Genomic DNA, 12,047 nt, shown 5'->3' with positions numbered 1-12,047 from the left:
TTATATGCTCCATCATTAGTCCATTGGGATTTTCTTGGATCATTGTATTGCTTGACTGATTTGACTGATAACGACTAAGTCATTTACAATTCTTCACTGAACAGTATTGCTGTCACTGTGTACAATGTTTTCCTGGTTCTGTTCATTTCACCCTGCATCACTTCATGTAAGTCTTTCCAGGTTTCTCTGAAATCACCCTCCTCGTCATTTCTTATAACATAACAATATTCCATTCCAATCATATACCACAGATTATTTAGCCATGCTCCAGTCGATGGGCATCTCTTTGATTTCCCATTCTTAGCCACCACTAAAAGAGCTGTGATAAATATTTTTGTACAAATAGGTTCTTTCCTCTTTTTTTTTTTTGATGTCTTTTGGTTAGAGATCTAGCAAGAGTGCTGGATCAAAAATTATGCCCAGTTTTACACCTCTTAGGGCATAACTCCAAATTGCTCTATAGAATGGTTGGATCAGTTCATAACTCCACCAACAGTGAATTACTGCATTGATAAAGATTTCTCACATACCTTCCATCATCCGTCATTTTCCCCTTTTGTCATATTAGCCAATAAGAGGTTCAGCTAGGTGGTACAGTGGATAGAGCACCAGCCCTGAAGTCAGGAGGACTTGAGTTCAAATCCAACCTCAGACCAACCACTTGACACTTACTAGCTGTGTGACCCTGGGCAAGTCACTTAACCCCAATTGCCTAAAAAATAAAATAAAATAAAATAAATTAAAAACATATATTAACCAATATGATGGGTGTGAGGTGGTACCTCAGAATTGTTTTAACTTGCATTTCTTTAATCTATGTAATTAAGAACATTTTTTCATATGATTATAGATAGTTTTGGTTTCTTTGTCTGAAAACTGCCTATTCATATCCTTTCACCATTTGTCAATTGGAGAATGACTTGTATTCTTATAAATTAGACTTGAGTTCTGAATATATTTCTAAAAGGAGGCCTTTATCAGAGATACTTGGAAAAAAGTTCTCCAGTTTTCTGCTTTCCTCATAATTTTAGTCTCATTGGTTTTGTTTGTGCTAAAACTTTTCAATTTTATATGATCAAAATTATGGATTTTACATCTTTTAATGTTCTCTATCTCTTGTTTGATCATGAATTCTTCCCTTAACCATAGATTTGACAGATAAATGAATCTGTACCCTCCTAATTTGCACATGGTACCATCCTTTATGTACCCATGTACATAAATTTACCCATTTTGAGCTTATTTTCATATACAGTGTGAGATGTTGGTCTATACCTAGTTTCTGCCATTCTGTTTTTCAGTTTTTCCAGCAGTTTTTGTTCCAAAAGCTTGGATCTTTGGATTTATCATATGCCAGATTACTAGGGTCATTTACTATAAGGTAATTTGTACCTAATCTGGTCCACTCATCTACCACTCTATTTCTTAACCACTACCAGACCATTTTAACAAGCTTTATAATATAACTAAACCATCTTCCTTCATATTTTTTTTTCATTGATTCCCTTAACATTCTTGACCTTTCTGACAACCTCTATTTTCTTGGTATTATGGTCAGGACAACATTAGCACAAGCAGCAGAGAATCAATTCATACTCTGCTATTTAGTTGCAGAGAAATAAAAGTAATTGTGGAAAATTCCTTCATGCATTAAAATAGCAAAATTTAGATAATGTAGGTTATGTTTCAGCTAATTCATGAGAAAGTTCCTTCAAGAGAAATAAAAGATCTAAATATACCGCGAGAACTCTGGAAACTTGGGAGGACCAAAGACCAGAAAGGACCATATACAGGAAGGGCTGGCCAAATTTGAAAATACCTTGGTACTTATGAGCACTTATCTATTTCCAAGCTGCTACATGCACAATGTGTGTTGGCCTTTGAAGGTCTTTCATTTCCATCACTGGGACATGATTCACTTTATCAGAAATTCTGATATTTGGAACAATTCTCCATCATATGCACAAAATTGTCTTTTACTTTTTTATCTTTGTGATTTCTTCTTTAAAACACCCGATTCATGGTCTATTTTTTTTTTACCCATATAACACTTTTCACTCCCTGTATTCTATTATGTTAGTTTGGAACAATTGAGGTATTTTTGATCTTTTATACTTTTTGCATTTATAATTTTTCCCCCACACTGGGGTCTCTTCATTGCACAGTATTCATCGTGTGGGCTTTCATTGCAGGAGGACAGTCCTATTATTGATAGTTGGTCTCTGATTCCCTTACACCCAACAAAAGCTATTCCAAATCTCTTTCCTTTTCAAGCCTCTCACAACCATCTCTCACCACCATGGGATGGGGTTATGACCTCCAAACTTGCATTTATGGAGAAAGCTCATTTTAGACATCTCATGACTCATGTCACTCATTTCTTTGGGACTTCTCTGACTGACTGCTCGATTATGCCCCTGTACTGGGGTACCTTCTCCTCACTCCAACCCATTTTCATCATTCCTTCCTGTGTTGTCTTCCTCTATTAGACTGTCAGGTCCTTGAAGGTAAGATAGTCCTAAAAGCTATCAAGAGAGAAAGACTTTCAAATACAATGGAAAGAACACTGCAATAAGCAAAACTATTCCAAACCCTCTAGAAATGAGAAGGGAATAGAAGAATGTATTCCAGAAAGCAATGAAGCTCAGTATGCCACTCAGGGAGACCTATCTTGCAAATATGAGCTTAGCAATGTGGGACAAAAAGTGGATGTTCAAAGATAAAGAAGAGTTTGAAATCTTTTTAGAAAATCAGAACTGAAGACATAATTTGTTTCTTTGCACCACATGGAACTTTTACAAAAATTAACCTTAGACTAGGCCACAGAGATACTGCAAACAAAGATAAAAAGTTATCTATACATCCTTCCCTTCCATAATAAAATAAGAATGTAAATTGGTTCAGGGACCACAAAAGATACAAACCTAAATGGAGACTTAACAATGATATTTACACTTTTAATACTGTAGTAATGAAATTAAGGGGGCAGAGTGGATAGAATGTTGAGCCTGGAGTCGGGAAAATCTGAGTTCAAATTTGCCCTCAGACCCTTACTAACTGTGTGATCCTGGGCAGGTCATTCAATTCTGTTTGCCTCAGTAGCTTTATGTGTAAAATCAGCTGAAGAAAGAAACAAAAACACTCTAATATCTTTGCCAAGAAAACCCCAAATGGGGTCACAAAAAGTTGGACATGACTGAAAAGCATCAATAACGATAACAAAAAATTATGAAAGACATATTTTACAAGGCTGAAGAAAATAACAACATTCATTTGGAAAAAACAAAAGACTTACAACATCAAGAAGAATGATGAAAAGAAGTAAGGCTACAGGGGGAAGAGCACTTCCAGACCTCAAACTGTACTATACAGCAGCAGTCATCAAAACCATGGGTTTTGGTAAAATGCCATTTACCATTTGGTATTCTTAAAAATAAAAGAGACAGAGAGACACAAATGAATGGAACAAATGAAAGAAGGGAAATTCAGAATCATTAGAACTCAGTAACTCAGTGTTTGATAAGGGGGAAAACAAACTACTTAGGGTAAAACTCCTTATTTGATTAAAAAACTGCTGAGAAAGCTGGGAAAGTCAGGAAGGAAATTAAGATTAGACCAACATGTTACACCACAAGACATTCTATATGGATGTTAATGTTGCTGTTCATTTGTTTCAGTTATGTCTGACCCTCCATGACCCCAACTGCTATTTTCTTGGCAAAGAAATTATCAGGGAAAACTGCTCTGATATCTAGAGCCAGAGGGTAAAACAGAAATTGGAAGAATCCACCAATCACCTTCTTAAAAAGATCCCACAATGAAAACTCTCAGGAATATTATAGCCAAATTCCAGAGCTCCCAGGTCAAGGGGAAAAGAATGCAAGCAGCCAGAAAGAAGCAATACAAATCTCATGGAGCCACAGTCAGGATAACACAAAATTAAGCGGCTTTTACATTACAAAAAAAAAAATCAGAGGGTGTGGAATGATATTCAGCAAAACAAATTAACTAGGATGACAACCAAGCATCACATACCTAGAAAAACTGAGTAAAATCCTTCAGGAGCAAAAATGGACATCCAATAAATGGAGGATAATCAAGCTTTTGTAATGAAAAGACCAGTGCTGAACAAAAACTCTTCAAATGTAATACCCAAGAGAAGCATCAAAAGGTAAACAGGAAAGAGAAAACAGAAGAGATTCAATAAGATTCAATTCTTTATATTCCTATATGGGAGATGCTACCTGAAACTCTTAAGACCTTTCTGACTATTAGGGCAATTAGAAGGAGGATACATTGCCAGCATACACTGACTGTGATGGGATGATATTCAAGAAAACAAAAGTAAGGGGTGAGAAAGAGAACTGAATTCTAAGAAGAGGGAAGGAAGAAGTAAAGGGATTAAATTATCTCCCATAAAAGAGGAAAAGAAGAGTTATTACAGTGAAGGGGAAGATGGGGAATGTTGGAAGGAAGGGCTTGAACCTTACTCTTACCAAAATTGGCTGAAACAGAGAAAAGAATACATGCTCAGCTGGGTATAGAAATCTGTCTCATCCTATTGAGAAAGAGAAAGGGGCAGTGATATGGTGAGTGTAGACTGATAGAAAGAAGGGCAGATTGGGGGAGGTATTCATCTGGAGAAAACACTGGTGAGGAGAGATAGGTAAAAGGTGAGAGGGTGTGTGTGTGTGTGTGTGTGTGTGTGTGTGAGAGAGAGAGAGAGAGAGAGAGAGAGAGAGAGAGAGAGAGAGAGAGAGAGAGAGAGAAGGATAAATAGGAGAAATTGGATGAAGGGAAATACAGTTATCATAACTGTAAATATGAAAAGAATGAACTCACCCATAAATGGAAGTGAATGGTAGAATGAATTAAAAACCAGAATCCTACAATAAACCATTTACAAGAAACATATTTGAAGCAGAGACACATGCAGAGTAAAGCATCTATTATGTTTCAGCTGAAGTAAAAAAAAAAGAGGGGTAACAATGATCATCGCAGACAAAGCAAAAGCAAAAATATATCTAATTAAAAGACATAAGGAAGGAAACTATATCTTGCTAAAAGATGTCACAAACAATGAAATGTTGTCAACACTAAATACTTATGCACCAAATGGTGTAGTATGGAAGTTTTGAAAGGACAACTTAAATGAGTTACAGGGAAATAGACAATAAAACTATACTAGTGGGGAATCTCAAGCTTCCCTCTCAGAACTAGATAAATCTAACTAAAAAATAAAGAAAGAAGTTAAGCAGGTAAATAAATTGTAGAAAAGTTAGATTGCTAGATTTTAGAGAAAACTGAATGAGAATAAAAAGGAATATACCTTTTTCTCAGCTGTACATAGCATTTGTACAAAAACTACCCATGGATTAGATCATAAAAACCTCATAATCAAATGCAGAAAACCAGAAATATGAAATGCAGCTTATTCAGTTCAATCTGCAGTAAAAATCACATTCAATAAATGGCAGTGAAAAAGATTTAAAAAATTAAGTCAAAACATTCATCTAATCCTAAAGAATAAATGCATTAAAGAACAAATCATAAAAATCATAATTTCATTAAAGAGAATAACAACAAAGAGATGACATAACATTCATAGGATGCAGCCAAAGCTGTACTTGGGGGAAGTTTTATATATATCTATCTAAACACTTCCATGAATCATATAAAGAAAGAACAGATCAATGAACTGGACATGTAATTAAAAAAAGAACAAATTGAAAACTCCTACTAATTATATACCAAATTGGAAATTCTGAAAATCAAAGAAAAATTAATAAAATTGAAAGTAAGAAAACCAGTGAACTAATAAATAAAACTAGCAGCTGGTTTTTATAAAAAAGCCAATAAAAAAGATAAACTATTGGCTAATTAGATTTAAAAAAAAAGAACAGAAAACCAAATTCCTAGTATCAAAAGTGAAAGGAATGAAGAGAAAATTAAAACAATTACTAAGATCAATTTTGCCCAAATATATGCCAACAAATCTGAAAATCTAAATGAAGTAAATGAATATATATAAAAATCTAAATTGCCCAGATTAACAGAAGGGAAAATAGAATGCTTGAATAACCCAATTTTAGAAAAGGAAATTGAACAAACTTTCAATGAACTCCATAAGGAAAAAATTTCCTAGAGTCACAAGTAAATTCTACCAAACATTTAAAAAACAATGAATTCCAATACTAAATAAAGTATTTGGAAATATAGGCAAAGAAAGATTCCTTTTATCACACAAAAATATTGCTAAGACTGTCTGCCCCCGCACAAGTCACTTAAACCCAAGTGGCTCACCAAAAAACAAAAAGTTGCGAAGACCGAAATCAGGAAGAAGGAAAACAAAAGGAAAGTGTAGACTCTCAATCCATGAATGCCAAAGATAACTTAGAACGTCAGTGGGAAAAGTCTGTTTCTGTGATGCTGAGAGAGGAGAGCGGGGTCTGAGCTCCAGTTCTCCAAGAGCACAGCCCTGGGGGCGGCAGCTGCCTCCTGAGTTTCTAGCCCACAGACAGAGGGGGAAACCAGTGGCTGGTCAGAGAGGGATTGCAGGGATCTCTTTGCCAGTGCTGAGGCAGGAATCTCTTGCTTTGCCTCTGCTTAGATCTGGGTCACAGTTCTGGGTGATGGTCCTGGGATGAGGAGGAGCACTGACATGGTGAAGCTTGTAGTGGCTGTGTAGATGAAACCCTCCTCACAGTTCCAGGACAGAAAGGAGTGCTTGTGGTCACTAATAGACCAGAGCACAGGCTAGGAAAGGAGTAAACACCTCTCCCCTTATCATACCACCTTGGAAGAACTGAAAATTTAAGGGTCCCTACAAGTATCTCTGAAAGCAGTTGTACAAACCCCTGAAGCTTAGGACAGTACATTCTCCACATTGGAGGCAGACTTTTACCTTAACAAAGAGTTTAAAACTCAAGTAACTGGCCAGGATCATGAGCAAGCAGCTCAAAAGAGTCAGACTATATTATCTTACTCTGGTGACAAAGAAGATCAAAATATGCACCCAGAAGAAGACAGCAAAGTCAAAGCTCCTGCATCGAAAGCCTCCACGAAAAATATGAGTCAATCCCAGGTCTTGGAAGAGCTCAAAAGGGATTTTAAGAAGCAAGTAAGAGAAGTAGAGGAAAAACTGGGAAGAGAAATGAGAGTGATGCAAGAAAATCATGAAAAACAAGTCAACAGCTTGCTAAAGGACACCCAAAAAATACTGAAGAAAATAACATCTTAAAAAATAGAGTTGTAAACCAAAACAACACTGAGGCTTCATGTCATACTCTGAAAAACTGACAAAATGGCACCAGTCAATGTTGGAGGGGTTTGGGAAGATGGGCATACTAATACCATGCTGATGGAGCTAGGAAATGGTATATTATGAAGATGTGAGTTCAAATCCAGAATTGGACACTTACTACCTATGTGACCTGGTTGGTCTGTTTGCCTCAGTTTCCTGAACTGTGAAATAAAGATAATAAGAATACCTACCATATGGAGTTGTTGTGAAGATGGTCAAAAGTGGATTTTGGAGAGAAAGTAAGTCACTCCATTGTGTCTTTGCTTTGAGCCTGATGGCTCTTTGACAAGAACTGTGTGTCTCCTTCAATACCCTCCTTTCTCTCACTGGAAAAAAAAATCTCTTTGAATAATTCCCCAAACTCAGCCCTTTCCCTATAAGGGAAGTACTAGGCCCCTCAAAAATGCCAATTAACAGCCAAAGAAGGTACTCTTTGCTTTGGCCTGCTCCAAACAGCTCTGCTAAGGGCCTTTGAACATGTGAATGTGACCCAGGAGCCAACTTAACCTTTTTTCTGGAGTTGCCATATTTTCCAGAAACACTGGGCCACAGTATGCAGTAGGCCAGAACACCCCCCAGCCCCAGCTCATAGTATTTGGTGCTTTCAACCCTCACTCCCCTCTCAGTGTGCCCTTGAAGGTCAAACCAGCTACAAGACAGGACCAGTCAGTGTACACCAGACAGATAAACTGTTTGTGCAGCTGGGACCCTGGAGGTTAAGCAGGGCATCCTGTCTTCAAGGTCTGGCAGGGACAGCTTGGCCAAAGAAGCAAAGGAGAGGGCAGCAGTTCTATGGATGTGTGGGGGAGGGGCGCTAGGCATGCATAAAGGCAGCAAAGACAAGACCCCTGCAGAAGAGAGAGGAATGAGTGGAGTGGTTGTCCTTGTGACACAGGGATCAAGAGGGAAAACTTCAAAACTGAACACAGGAGGGCAGCAACTGGGATGGGGGGGAGGGTAGTAGTTAGTGCTTGTGATGCCAAAATGCTGAGAATCAGTTCAAAACACAGAAGGGGAGAGCAGGCCAGTGTTGTTACTACTGTTTTCAATTCCCTGCCTATTTTTGTAGAGAAACAATCCATAGGTAGGGGATGGCCAGCCTTGTAGACAATCCTCTTTGTCTCTGGAAATGGCCTCTTTGGCTGATGTGGGTCAAGTCTGAGGGCAGAGTGCATCACCTGGGCTGGGGGTCTGCTGCTCCCAGGGGCCATCCCTCTGGCTGCAGGCTCCCTGCTGGGTCAGGCCTTGGTCCTCTGCACACTGAGCTGGGGAGGCTGAAGGATCCCAGAGAGGCAGAGGTCTTTCCCTGGCCTTCTTGGGACAGCAGGCTGGTGTACAGAGATTTACAGAGGGTAAAATCCTGCCCTCAGAGCAGGGACTGCAACCTACAGGAAAGGTGAGGCTTGGAAATGAGATGATCCCACCCTCTCCTAATTCCTTCTCTTCTGTCCCCTTCCCCTCCCCCATTCTCCTTCAGAGACCCAAGAGGCAGAAGGGGCTTGGGATCCCAGATGGGAGGAGACCAGGCAGAGCCTCAATGGCTCCTGAATCAGAGCTCTCCCTACAACTAGTCCTCTGCCCTCCCTGCCTCCCCCTCCCCAACTAACACACACACACACACACACACACACACACACATTATCTAAACAACAGACTGACTGCTTCACCTAGGAGGGAGGGAAGGTTGGGGATGGGAGGGCTCTGGGATGAAGCCACCAGGAATGACCAGGGGAAGCCTGAGGCCAGGAGACAAATCCAGTCTGAGATTCAGCCCCCTGGCAGGGGCCCTGAGGGCTCTGAAGGAAGAGGGGGCAGGGAAGCAGGAGGCCTGGGGAAAGAGAGCACAGGTAGGGGCTGGGAGGGAGACATTCTAACCCAGCTCATGGCAGGGAGGTCAGGGACACTGGAGTGACAGAAGGGCTCCAGGTGGACACAGCCTGGGAAAGCAGGATGGCTGTGTGCTGAGGTCTAACTAGGAGCTGGGGAGGATTCCTGGGCCCTCTAGTAGAGCTTAGGCTTGGAATCCCCAGGGGAGAGCTGACAGAGGGAGCCAGTGCCTGGGATCTGATAGCGAAGCAGCCAGGAGCTGGGGGTCCACCTAAGGGGGCCAGGCAGAAGCTTTGTTTCCTGCATCCAAAGTGGGTCCTCAGGGCAGGCAGAACTTTCAATCCTTACAGGGCCTTGGTTGGAAGGGAGAACAACTCAATCTCTAACCAAAAGTTGGGGGCAGGAATACAGGATTCCTGGGTCCCTGTGAGTAAGGTTTGAATTTTAGGAAAGGGTGACCGAATCTTAAATCTAAAGAGAGTGACTCTGAACATTTGGGAAGTGTTTGGGAGTCTGCAAAAGAGAGCAGCTGAAAGGTTTTCCAGTAGCCAGGCCTGGGTGGGAGGATTGCTCCAGGTGGACTTGAAGGGGGCTCACCACGTAGTCAGAGGAGGAGGATGAGATCCAATGGCCTTCAGAGGCAGCAGATCTGTGAGGGGCTGGCTCAGACCTCCTTGGGATCTGCCCCACAGAGCTGGTGTCCAGAAAGCAGAGATCTTAGGTCCAAGAGAAGGCAGCGGTGACCTCAGCTGTGAGGGAGGAAGGCAGGGAGATCCCAGACCTGAGGGTAGAAGGTGGAGAGATCTCAGCTCCAGGGAAGGAAAAAATAGTTCAGCTTCAAGGGAAGAAAGCAGAGAAATCTCAGCACAAGCTCCTGTTTTGAAACAGCTTACTCTGGGAGGGTCCTCCCCCAGGTTGGGCCCTTTCCTCCAATCACACCTAGGGCCAGCAGCTCCAGAACCTGCCTGCCTCTCCTCCCGAAGCCCTGCCCTCCGCCACCTGGAATGCCTTGGCCACTGGGATGAGCCCTCTCCTGCCCTAGACCCCTCCCAGGCCTCCAAACTCCACCCCAGGGCACTTATTCTACTTGGGCCCACTCCCATCAGGCTGGTCATCTCTGAGAGCTCCTCCTCCCCTATCCCACCATCACCTCTCTCCCTCTCTGTGTTTGCTCTGGGACTTGCCCCTCCTCCTTCTGAGCAAAAAGACTGCCTGGATGGAAACTTGGGGGCAGTCTAATTGAAAGTAGTGAGTGCTATACTTTGAGGCGCTTGAACCAAATGGTCTTTAGGAAAATTGGGATTTTATATGCCAGCTGCAACTGTAAATCCAGACTTGAGTTTCTCCTAATCTAAATTGTTATGTGGGCTCATTTAAAGTCAGCTATGTTCTCCCATTATGGTAATAGGGGTGTTTGACCCTCTACAAGTAGATCAGACCTTATGCAAAATACCCTTAGAATTTGGCATTAAGGTGACATGTTTAGGAGCTGTGAGAATAAGAGTTAAGTGTGACTGCATCAGAATTACTGTGTTCTCTCTGAATACAAGCAGTCTTGAGTGTCAAATGGACAGAAGGAGGAAGTGATTTTTCTAGGGAAGATAATTCACAAATTCTCAAATGCTTTGATGCCATTTCACATTTTCTTTCATGTTTCAAATCTGTAACCTTGTTTATGTTATTATTATGCTTCTAATTTTTCTCATCTTGGGATTTTTGGGAAACCATAGTATAAAATGCTAATTTCAAAAATGATTCCTAGAGGGTAATGCGATTGTATCCTTAGAAATTAACTCCTTGTGAGCAGAAACAGGAGAACATCGTACATGGTTAAAGCATGCTATGCAATGACCATCATTGATAAACTTAGATCTTCTCAGTAATTCAATGAACCAAGACAATTCCAAGGGGCTCATGATGGAAAATGCTATCCACATTCAAAGAAAGAACTATGGAGTTTGACTGCAGATTGAAGCATACTATTTGCTATTTTTTTCTCCTGTTTTCTTTTCTCTTTCTTGTGGTTCCTCCTATTGGTTCTAATTCTTCCTTACAACATCACCAATGTGAAAATATGTGTAATAGGAATGTATATGTATAGCCTATATCAGATTGCATGCTGTCTTGGGGAGGGAGACTGGGAAGGGAGGGAGGAGGGAGAAAAATTTCAAATTCAAAAGCTTATGGAAATGATTGTTGATAAATCAAAACTTAAAAAAAAGAGTTACAAGTGAAATTAAACAAAAAAAAAAGAAAATTAACCTCTCAAATCATAAATGTTGGAGAAGATATAAGAAAATTGGGACACTAACACATTGTTGGTGGAGTTGTGAACCAATCCAACCTTTCTGGAGAGCAATTTGGAGCTATGCCCAAAAGGCAATTAAACTGTGCATTCCCTTTGGTCTAACAATAGCACTCCTAGGTCTGTATCTCAAAGAGGTCATAAAAAAGAGAAAAGGATTCATGTGTGCAAAAATATTTCTAGCAGCTCTTTTTGTGGTGACCAAGAATTGGAAATTGGGGGAATGGCTGAAGAAGCTGTGGTATATGATTGTGATGGAATACTATTGTTCCATAAAAAATAGTGAGCAGGCAGACTTCAGAAAAACCTGGAAAGACTTGTATGGACTGATGCTCAGTGAAGTGAGCAGAACCAGGAGAACACCGTACACAGTAACAGTAACATTGTGAGATGGCCAACTGTGATAGACTTAGCTCTTCTGAGCAATGCATCTAAGACAATTCCAAAAGACTCTTGCCAAAAATGCTATCCACATCCACAAAAAGAACTGAATGAAGATTGAAGCATACAGTTTTCTCTTTTTTTGTTGTTGTTTTTCCTTTCTCATGGTTTTTGCCTTTTGTTCTGATTCTCCTTTCACAACATGACTAATGTAGAAATGTGTCTAATTTG

The 12,047-nt window shown here is 40.4% G+C and overlaps 1 long non-coding RNA gene across 1 annotated transcript; it reads right to left on the bottom strand.

Annotated features, from left to right (window-relative positions):
• Positions 1-7,499: 7,499 nt before the first annotated feature.
• On the bottom strand, positions 7,500-10,053 carry LOC110197784 (uncharacterized). Its single transcript, XR_002321559.2, has 3 exons — positions 9,728-10,053; positions 8,482-8,688; positions 7,500-7,629 (listed from the first exon to the last, which is right to left on the bottom strand). It is a non-coding gene; the product is annotated as an uncharacterized LOC110197784 (long non-coding RNA).
• Positions 10,054-12,047: the final 1,994 nt, after the last annotated feature.

This window comes from Phascolarctos cinereus, unplaced genomic scaffold, assembly GCF_003287225.1.
Source record: "Phascolarctos cinereus isolate Bilbo 61053 unplaced genomic scaffold, phaCin_HiC Scaffold_726;HRSCAF=1367, whole genome shotgun sequence".
Classification (NCBI taxonomy): domain Eukaryota; kingdom Metazoa; phylum Chordata; class Mammalia; order Diprotodontia; family Phascolarctidae; genus Phascolarctos; species Phascolarctos cinereus.
This window is presented reverse-complemented; position numbering and strand designations above follow the sequence as displayed.